We start from the raw sequence: 11620 nt of genomic DNA, 5'->3' as shown, positions 1-11620 counted from the left end.
ATTCCTAGTATATGCCTCCTTCACTCAGTGTATCCATTCTCTGTTCCCTCTTAATTTCTACTGTGTAAACTTATCTTTCTGGAGTTTCCCTCACCAGCTGAGCATCCTGTAGCTTCTGTGTTCTTTGACATGTCACCATTATTCTTTGAGCACTTCCTTTCCTACACAGTAGTATGCACCAGCCTCATCTAGTACTTTGTCTGCCTCAGCCATTTCTCCAAGGCGCCTTTGTTCCTGTTACGGAGGATTTAGTATTTAGAAGCCAAGATCTGAGCAGACCCTATTGGGGCTCATTGTTATTGAATGGGAAGTAGTCGCTGCGTCCATCCCCTCTGGGGATGTTCTCACGCCACTTGGGTTCTGGCTCCCCACATCAGGGCTCCCCACCCTCAACTTTGTGGATACCCCCCTCGCTCTGTACTCTGTTTGGGTACCTTCTCTTTCTAATCCAGTTGAAACAGAGGGAACTGGGTGAAAGTTGGTTAGGACACTTAGTTGGTGAGGGAGACCGCAGAGCGAGAAGTTGACGGAGTTGAAATTAGGACAGTGAATGGGTACACTGAGTAAAGGAGGCATGTACCAGGAATAGAAGAGCTGTGAACTTGTTTTCTGCCACTGTCTATAAAATGTTAATTTGTGTAGTGTTAGCTATTTCTTTAAGGTATCTTTGAGGTAAAGGAAGACAGCTCATTTAGACATCTGTAAGATAAAACGTGTATTTATATACTTTTTCCTGATTCACTTAGTGCTAAAATAATCTTGAGTTAAATTGCTTTGTTTGGGTGGCACTTAATATTTTGTATAAGACACATGTTTGACCAGTTAGAACCGGTCACACACTGACATGTAACAATGATGAATGATTATGGCATTTCTCAGGGCCAGTCTGCTGATGGGTTGATCTGTGAGTGAGCTGTAGTACTTTGAGTCCTTGAAAAATTTAAAACTACTTTGTTAGTTTTTGTTTTGTTTCCTAAGGCAGTTCCTGAAATGAGGAAGCCTCCTAAAGCTAAGTTCAGAATCTTATTTCTGTGGGTGTTTACTCTAGCTATCAAAGTATCCTTCCAGCAGGGACAGGGACTGTCTCTCTGTTCTCTCTTCTTGCTGTGGATACAGCCAGTATTCTGAATTTCATTATCCAGTTGTGGTAGTTTGCAGGGTGTGGGAGGAGGTGTTGCTCGTCTTCCTCAGTAAGCTTTCAGTTCCTGGGTCCTTTTGAGGTTTAGCAGCCTCTCCTGCTTTCAGAAACACCGTAGGTTTCAGAAGCCTGGAAATTCCTTGGATATGTGGAGTGTGAGCCATAAAGCTTCAAGTGATAGTGAGTCTTAGTGAAATGGCAAGGCAAGCTCTTTTGATTTTCACTAAGGCTATAGAAACCCTCCCCCAAAGTTGTTATACATCAGAATTCCTCATGGTCCTCTACTCAGGCTGGGGCAGAAGGAAGGGCCTAAATGAACAGAACGTATTAGTGTATCAGTCATGCCTCGCCCTATTACCTTAAAATCTGCCTATTGCCAAACCAACCCTAATAATACTAAATGCAGTGAAGGGTGATGTGTTTACTGTAAGCGTAACTTCATTCCCTACCTGCGCTGAATTTACTAGCCTTACCGAAACTCTACACTAGAAATCTAAGGCACATAAGCTCAAGGTATTGTGTACAGAGAACTAGTTCTAAGAAGGTAACAGACCAAATGAATATATGGTGGATATACTAGATGCATAGCCATGGAAAAGTGTGAGCTCCTTTTCAGCCCCCCAAATTTAGAACATCTTAAAGAGCAGAGGGATGCTTCCTGTCAGAGACCTTGGTGGGCTGTATGATGCCCAGCTTCCGTCATAGTATGCATGTCCAAAATGGAAACAGACTTTGAAAAGGTATGAGTTGAGAGTACGTTCACAGTTAGGCAAGGTTTACTTCTCACATTCAGGAAAGAGCATGAGAATAGGAAGGGAAGAGTTTTCTGTGCGAGGGTTGAGAATGAGAGATAACTGTGTTTGATCATTACTTGTAGTATTCTCTGATACAGTTTCCTCAGTGTGAATGATAGAGCTTTCCCCTGGGGAAGAAAGTCTGACCACTCGAACCTAAAGCGTTTCTTTGCCTTTATGTAGTCACTTTCCCACTGCAATCTTACCTTGGTTATAGTTGCTGCCCCGCCCCTTTTTTTTAAAAAGGAATTTTCACTAAAAGCTGATTCCAAAGTGTTAGGCTAGCCGAAGAGTTACAGAGTATAATAGTATAATAGAGTTACAGAGCGAAGTGCTGATGTGGGACAAGTAGTTCCCCAAATCCATAGGAAAGTCGATAATTACACTTAAAAAACAAAACCATGGCTTAGAATTGTATGTTTTTGTTGTATATAATAGTGTAGGAAGGGCTTCCCTGGTGGCGCAATGATTGAGAGTCCGCCTGCCGATACAGGGGACACGGGTTCATACAGGGGACACGGGTTCGTGCCCCGGTCCGGGAAGATCCCGCATGCCAGGGAGCGGGTAGGCTCATGGGCCATGGCCGCTGAGCCTGCGCGTCCGGAGCCTGTGCTCTGCAACCGGAGGGGCCACAACAGTGAGAGGCCCGCGTACCGCAAAAAAAAAAAAAAAATAAGTGTAAGAAGAGGGCTGTGATAGGTACCGAATAAATAAAGACTTGAGAGGCAGCCGTGGTATAGTGCAGTGTTTTTCGAACATCTTCATCTGTGCCCACAATAAAGACTGCATCCCAATAAATACACACATAATTTAAATAGCTGGACTAGAGTCATGAAACAATAAGCATTCCTACTGTTACTTTGTGATTTTTTTTTTTTTTTTTTAAAGGCTGGTCAGGCCTACAGATTAGAAAATACTTGTCTAATGGAATGAGCCACAAGTCTAGGAGTTATGACAGAGAGTCGATATGAGGTCCACTATCCCAGCTACATATCACTAGACAAGTTACCTAATCTTTCTAAACCTGCTAATCTATGGAAAGGGAATGATACTTATTCCATATAGATTAAAAGGTTGTTTTAAATTTCAAGTGAAATAGTGTATGCAAACATGTTTCAGAGTATAAAGAACTATATAAAATGTAAGGTGGTGGTTTAGTTGTGTTGGCAAAATAAAAAGTGACCTGGATTTTGATAGATTAAGAAAGTGGTAAGAGCCAACATTTGAATAATGTTCAGGCACTGGTGTCCTAAGCACTTGAGTATATTAAACTCATTTAATTCTTACAACAATCCCATGAACTAGGTCCATTTCACAGATGAAGTTGTTTCTTTCCCAAGGTCACATAGCTGGTAAGCAGCAGAGCTGAGAGTCAAACTCAGTCTTGTCTCTTAACCACTTTGATGTGCCTCTTGTTAATCCAGATTTCTTCAGGTGATTTGAGCTTCATTTGACACTTATCTATATGTGAATTTTCCCCTTTTGAAAACTTATGAGAAAATGACTGCCCTTGCCACCCAGTTTTTTCCTAAGTTACTTCCTTGGCTCTGTTCGTTTTATATTCAAGAAATGAAAGCTAAGTAGAATGTTATCCTGAACTAGATAGTCCAGGAATGAGAATTTATCCCCACAAAGTGCTGTAATGCATTTAATGGTGAAATACAAATGACTTCATAATTTTTATGTATATATAATAAATTTTACAAAATTATTATTACACCATATACATATATATATATATACACACACACACACACACACACACACATACTTTTTTAACCCAGCATTTATCTTATAAGCATTTTTTTGTCCTTAGATTTTTTTTTTTTTTTTTTTTTTTTTTTTTGCAGTACACGGGCCTCTCACTGTTGTGGCCTCTCCCGTTGCGGAGCACAGACTCTGGACGCGCAGGCTCAGCGGCCATGGCTCACAGGCCTAGCCGCTCCGCGGCATGTGGGATCTTCCCGGACTGGGGCACGAACCTGTGTCCCCTGCATCGGCAGGCAGGCTCCCAACCACTGCGCCACCAGGGAAGCCCTGTCCTTAGATATTTTTTAACAATATATATTTTTTAGTTTGGGAGGCTCATACTAATTTTAATAGATGAATAGCCCGTAATTTATATAACGATTTCCTTACTTTTGGACATTTAGATTGTTGGAGTTTTTGCACAATTATGAACCATACTACAGTAAAGAGAGTTGTATGGAAATCTTTGTTTACATTTCTGATTAGTTCCTTAAGTTAGACTTTAGAAGTGTAGTTACCATATCAGGAGTATGAATATTTTAAAAACTTCATATTTATTTCTAGAAAGAATGTGTCAATCTAACATCTCACTTTACTGACTCTTCACTGTATCCTTGACTCACTGTGTTCTAGATTTTTTTCCAAACATGTTTGTCAATTTTTAATCAAAAAATAAAATGTCATTCTATTTAATTTACATTTCTTTAAATATTAGATAGTTGCACCATTTCTTTATATGTTTAGTACTTGCTTATATTTCTCCAGCGACTTTGGTGGGAGTTGTGTCTTCAGTCCACGCACATGCATTCAGATGTTGCTGTGGATCCTGTCTCCTTTCACTGCTTCCATTCATAACTCTTCAACGCCTCTTCAAAATTTCATTAAAACCATTCTCTGCAGTTTTGACAAACTACTCTGTTAGGCAGTATAAATCAGTGTTACTCATTACATAGCAAAAATATGGGTTTATAAATGTCTCTTGAAATTTCTAAACCCAGCAGTGAACTTTGGATTAGGCACTTTAGACCCAGAAAAGAAGATACCTTGGCACCGGGGTGAGGAAACAGAAGCACACACAGGTCCAAACACTCTCATCTAGATTTGTTTTAGAATAATACCTTGTAGGAACTTCTCTGGTGGTGCAGTGGTTAAGAATCCGCCTGCCAATGCAGGGGACACGGGTTCGAGCCCTGGTCTGGGAAGATCCCACATGCCGCGGAGCAACTAAGGCCATGCGCCACAACTACTGAGCCTGCACTCTAGAGCCCACAAGCCACAACTACTGAGCCTGCGTGCTGCAACTGCTGAAGCCCGCGCGCCTAGAGCCGTGCTCCGAAACAAGAGAAGCCACTACAATGAGAAACCCCCGCTCACAACAACTAGAGAAAGCCTCTGCACAGCAACGAAGACCTGATGCAGCCAAAAATTTTAAAATAAATTTATTTAGTAAAATAAATAATAATAGTGTCTTGTAGTTACGTATTCAGAATGGAGCAGGCTTATAAAAAAGAGTGAAATAATGCCGTTTGCAGCAACATGGATGAATCTAGAGATTATCATGCTAAGTGAAGTAAGTCAGAAAGAGAAAGACAAGGGGAGTTCCCTAGTGGCCTAGTGGTTAGGATTCTGGGCTTTCACTGCCGTGGCCTGGGTTTGATCCCTAGTTGGGGAACTGAGACCCTGCAAGCCATGCAGCTTGGCCAAAAAAAAAAAGAAAAAAAGAAAAGAAAGACAAATACCATACGATATCACTTATATGTGGAATCTAAAATATGACACAAATGAACTTACCTATGAAACAGAAACAGACTCACAGACATAGAGAACAGACTTGTGGTTGCCAAGGGGAGTGTGTGGGGGAGGGATGGACTGGGAGTTTGGGATTAGCAGATGCAAACTATTATTAAATATAGACTGGATACACAACAAGGTTCTACTGAAAAGAATATGAAAGAGAATGTATATATATATGTATAACTGAATCACTTTGCTGTACAGCAGAAATTAACACAACATTGTAAATCAACTTCAATAAAACACATTTTTAAAAAAATGAAGCAGGCTTTCTAAATGACCTTAAGTCTCTTAAATTTCTGTCACCCTTCAAACTTGAAAGCCAGACTCTAGACTGAGTTAGGGGGCCTACTCTGGCGAGGTGATTCTGAGGCAAGGGAGTCACTAGAGAATGCGGCCTCCGTGCAGGTGAGGGGAGGAGAAGGGGTGTGAGTAAGCAGCTCATTTAGATGTTCTTTAAACACATGCTTGCCAGAGTTTTTTAACAGCCTGCTAAATTCTTCACATTCTTTTTCCATGTTGTCTTTGATCTATAAAATTACAGAAGCTATACTGAGGAACTGCCTTTTTCATTTTAACCAGAATGAATACCTGTCTATGATCTGACTTGTTTTGGGCTCAGTCAAGGCCTATTAAAGGACTTTTTAGACACCCTGAGTCTTAAAATTGCACCCAACTTTGATATCTTTCCTACAGGTTTCCTTTTTTTTTAATGATTTAGCTCTGATGCCTCAGTTTCCCCATCTGGATGTGAGATCTGTGCTTCTCTGGCAGCTTTTCATGGACTCATGTGTGATGTGGGCTTTGAAGATTAAAAACTGCCACATAATTATAGGTTATTTGTTAAATTATATTTAATCTGAGTAATAATCAGAAACTTTCTGATTTGATACAAGTTTCTACAGGAAATCGTAAAAGGTAAAAATCCAATATTTGTGTATTATCTCAAGGAAGCGGTTTCTTCTCGTTGTTATTCTCATTGTCTTGCTGGGCACAGTCCCAGGTACTTATGAGTAAAATTCTAGCCAGCTTGAGAGCTCTGCTTGTGATGATGAATGTGGTTAAATACAAAGGTCAGTCTACCTTTCTAAAATTGTTCAGCTTAAGTTCTAGTGATACAGCCCTGATAGGAAACTGAAGGCTATTACATAGGATAATGAAAAACTGCAAATTCTGATTTAGTGGCTTGCAGTGAACACAGCCTGCATTTCACAGTTTTAGGAACACTGATTTCTACCTAATGGGGATGAAAGTACAGAAGCCAAAGGATACTTTTTTTCTTTCTTTCTTTTTTTACTTTTTGGCCTTGCTGCACGGCATGTGGGATCTTAATTCCCAGACCAGGGATGGAACTTGGCCCCCTGCAGTGGAAGCATGGAGTCTTAATCGCTTGACTACCAGGGAAGTCCCAAAGGATACTTTTCAATACAATGCAAAAGTAGTACCTGGGCCTTTTTTTTTAAAGTACCTAGGCAGTTTTTGTCTCCTCTGCTCTCTCACTCTCAGAGTAAAGGCACCTATGCACACACAGGCACGGACACTTTTTGGCACTTGTATTATCCATGTGTTTCAAGGACCTAAATTCAGATAAATGCCAGAGCCTGGGATTAAAGTGTATTGCTATTCTTCTGGAATGTGAGCCAATAATATTTATTAAACATCTGTTACATGAATAATCTCATTCCTGACCCTGTTACTTGGAAGGATAAATAAAAGACAGTCTTTGGAAGCTCACACTCGAGTTGAAAGGTTAGAATGGCCAGGGCAAATACTTTCCTAGGACCTGAATAACAAATTCAGGAGAAAGCACTGGGTCATAGATGAGATAAATAATAAGAGGATCTAGGAAAGAGTATTCATGCTAAAGAAAGCACTGGCAGAGAAAGCACCTTTAGGGACCAGGGTGGGGTGGGAAACAGCATAGGAACAGACCCTGTTGTGATGGGTCTAAAGGGTAGTTAGAAATAATGTTTCCAGGACTTCCCTGGTGGTGCAGTGGTTGAGAATCCGCCTGCCAACGCAGGGGACACGGGTTCAAGCCCTGGTCTTGGAAGATCGCACATGCCCTGGAGCAACTAAGCCCGTGCTCCACAACTACTGAGCCTGTGAGCCACAAATACTGAGCCCGCATGCCACAACTACTGAAGCCCGTGCACCTAGAGCCCGTGCTCCGCAACAAGAGAAGCCACTGCAATGAGAAGCCCGCGCACCACAGCGAAGAGTAGCCCCCGCTCACCACAACTAGAGAAAAGCCCTCGCACAGCAATGAAGACCCAACGCAGCCATAAATAAATAAATAAATAAATAAATATTTTTAAATAAATAAATTTTTAAAAAAAGAAATAATGTTTCCAAACCCCTTGAGCCTCTGTGTTCAGCTATGTGGAGATGGTTTGCAGCAGGGATAGTTCTGGGCTTTCAACAAAGTTAGTCCAGAGTGAACATCCATCTTTCTCTCCTGCTCTTTCTCCCAGCCCAGAGTTGTGAGGTTACAATTACAAGTGGCTTTAAGTCCCCTATTGAGTTAAAGATAGAGAAGAAAGATGCCTTTGAGCAATGACTGAATGTTATTCAGATTGAGTAAATAGTGAAAAGTACAAGGTAGTTGGAAGTTCACAGTTTCCTGGACTGACCAAAATTACTGGTTGAATAATTACTTCATTGACACAGACCATAAGATGACTGATTCTGCAGAGCCTGATTTGATAAACATGTAATTTTTGCCATCCTTGACCCTGTTTATTTTCCCCAGAGCAGTATTTCCGTGAGGTTTTAACCTAATTTCTTGGACCCCAGGAGTAAAAGAATGGGGAACAGTAGGATAAAACTTCTACCCCTACTATTGAAAAGTAGTCTTTTTAGATAAGCCTTTTACCTCATGGATGAGAAGTCTTATTAATCAGAGATAGTGATGACTCTTAATTAATGCAGTTTCTCAGTGTTAATTATTAGGATTTTCACTGTTGGGTATATTTTATAAAGTGGAGTCAAATAACATGGGGCATAACATTTTCTCTTTTTTACTTGGTATTTCAGAGACGGCACTGCTCTCAATTTCATTTTTTAATTAAAGTCCATAAATGGCAGGTTTAAAATTTTGAACCACAGCATGAATCAGAAATTGGGCTAGTCAACCTTTTTTTTTGCGGCGGTGGTGGGGGTTTCTTTTTGAAGGTGGGGTTGAAGGCAGGGAAGGAAAAGGAAAGCAGGAGAGAGACTTGGCAAAAAAGGGTACTGGAAGGCACTGGGAGACTATGCTGGGAAGTGATTACTCTAGATCGCTTCACCCCCAGCCCCCAAGTAAAAATGCCTTTGCTAGCATTTTATTTTCTCTCCCTTCCTTTTCTCACTAAAAAAAAAAAATATGAAGAGGAGTCTTCCTTTTCCTCCTTTTCTACCCTTCAGTGGCCGTAAGCATAAACAGGGACAAACAGTACAGACAGCGGAGGTTTTCCTACTGGCAAACCTGTCCTAAGGCAGAGATGGTCCTTTATCAGATGCCACCCAGAAAAGCAGAGAGTGTAACATCACAACTCTTAATAAAACCTCTGTCAGTCTCGGTGGGGCGGGGGAGGTGGGGGGCATGGGTGAAAGTCCTTTTGAATTTTCTCTGTGGGGACAGGGTTTTCTTGTTCCTTAATTAGAGGTAGTCTGGGAGAAACTAGCCCTTGTGCAAATGCCCCAGGAGAGTCTGGACACCTTAGCTCTGTGCTCATGGTAATACCATCGCCCCCCTGCTGAGGCAGCAGACCAGCTGGTGGTGGGAAAGCTGTCTGAGAGCGCCCAGAGAGGCTCTGCCAAGGAGATCTTTTTTCTTTCTCTGTGGCATCTGCAGCCCATTTGGTCTGAGCACCAGGTTACTGCTTGATTCTGTTCAGTAGTCTGGACTTGAATTTTGAGGCCCTTTCAGAGAAGGTAGAGCTCATGTTGATTTCTGGGTCTAATTGTGCTTCTGGAAATATCAGCTGTAAATTGTATTGGAATTTAATGTTTAAGAAAAAGCCAGATGGTAATCAGAATGTGTGGGTGGTTTGAAGCTTTTAAATAAAAGGCTTGTGCTCAGCTGTCAAGCCTCCAGAGGAGTGCTTTATACTATGCATCCCTGCTTTCTAGAATGGGTTGTGGAAGGAAGTTGCTTCCTTCCTGTTTCATCATACCCTTTGTGACCTTGCCACATCTCTGCCTTCCCTGCCCTGGAGAATCTGATTCTTGACTCCCGTAAAACTGCTCAGGGGGCTTGAAGATTAAGGATGGCAGAACTCTTAAAGAAAGGTTCACAAACTAAGGGCTGTACTCTTAGCAGCCCAGTTAATGCCAGTAAGAGCTCAAGAATAGTCTAGACTTGCTGGGTGATTCTGGTTGGGAACATAATCATAGAGGGTCCCAAGATCTGGTGTCTTTCTTATTCATTTACTTCTTCCTGCGCAAACTAAAAACTGACTTTCTGGAGTCTTTACAGAATTCACCTCTTATTTTTGTTCCTTTGTTTGCTGTCAGTAAATCCATTAATGCCTTTTGCCACAGTTTAGCTGACTTAATTCTCTTTTGTTCTGCCTCTTGAAATCCAGAGTTGTGGCTTGAAGGGCAGTTTGTTATAGTCAACTCTTAGGATCCACAACCTCCACTCGTCTCTTCTTGGTTGCAAGGCATCAAGATTTACTAGGTATATCAGAGATTACAGTGATCATTCATAGATTGGTTCCTTCCAGAAAGTACAGGGAGAGAGTGTATCTGCAAGAGAGCTGAATGAATGTGTTTTTTGTACCTCCATCGTCACAGTATCTCAGCTTTCCAGGTGAATTACAAAGCCTGGAGGTGGGGGTGTGCTTGGCTCGTAGAGTCAGCAAGAGGGGCAGGGGAGGTTAGAGGATGAGGTCAGAGAGGTAGTGATCATGTAACAGATCATGGAAGGCCTTGTGGGCCACGTTAGGATTTTGTATTTTATTCTAAGTGAGATGGCAAGTCATTGGAGATTTTTGAGCTGATATGATTTCCAATTTAAAAAAATAAATTACTTTGGCTGCTATGTGGAGAATAGATGGGGTGATGGGGCAAGGGTGGAACAGAGAGACCATTTGGAAGGCTATTGTAGTAATCCAGGCTAGAGATGATGACAAGTGAATTTATTGCCTACTTCCAAGAAAGGCTGGGAGACCTAATTAAGAAAACATCACTAGGACTTCCCTGGTGGCGCAGTAGTTAAGAATCTGCCTGCCAACAAAGGGGACATGGGTTCGAGCCCTGGTCCAGGAAGATTCCACATGCCGCGGAGCAACCAAGCCCGTGTGCCACAACTACTGAGCCTGCGCTCTAGAGCCCTCAAGCCACAACCACTGAAGCCCACACTCCTGGGGCCCGTGCTCCACAACAAGAGAAGCCACTGCAATGAGAAGCCCGCACACAGCAACGAAGAGTAGCCCCCGCTTGCCGCAACAAAGACCCAGTGCAGGCAGACATACATACATACATACCTAAATAAATAAATAGGAAAAAATCACTAAAGCCCCTCACACAGTCCATTTCACAATATTAGGCTCCAGTATTTGTTAATTTTCTTCCTTTCCTTAGAGTTTGCCCTCAGCTATATTAGGACCATAGGGGAGAGGTTATTAAATAGAGATCAGCATTCACAAGGGAAGGGTTGTGAGCAGTACCTCAGTCATTTGACCCGAACAGAAGACTTTTTATTTCTTGAGGCACTGCAGTTGGCACAGTGTGTTCATACTGTCATCCCACCCACCAGAGACCTGAAAAGGCTGAATCCGTGCCAGAACTCTGGGGCAGCTCCCTTCTCATTGAGGTATTCACTCTTCAGTTCTTTCTGCACTTGCTATCTTAGACACAGTTTGAGTAGCCTCTTTTACAAAGTATCTTTTCAGCTACCTGGCCTTTCCAGCTGGAGCTCTCTGATACTCATCGTGACAAGGTAGTTTCACATACTTGAGAGGGCCCTCTGAGGGAAAGAAAGAGGTTTTGTGATCTTTGTTTAACATTTGAGCTTTCCCCCTTTCCTCTTTTGTTGTGATCTAAAGCCTTAATATGCTACCTTGATTTCTGGGGTTTGCAGTATGGGAAAGGAATTTAATGTGTTTTAGTACATTCTAGTTGTTTGGGGAAAAGCTTGGTCCTTGGTACACAGGGAGCT

Source organism: Phocoena phocoena, chromosome 19 (assembly GCF_963924675.1).
Source record: "Phocoena phocoena chromosome 19, mPhoPho1.1, whole genome shotgun sequence".
Classification (NCBI taxonomy): domain Eukaryota; kingdom Metazoa; phylum Chordata; class Mammalia; order Artiodactyla; family Phocoenidae; genus Phocoena; species Phocoena phocoena.
The sequence above is the reverse complement of the archived record's forward strand: the minus strand, read 5'-3'. Positions refer to the sequence as shown.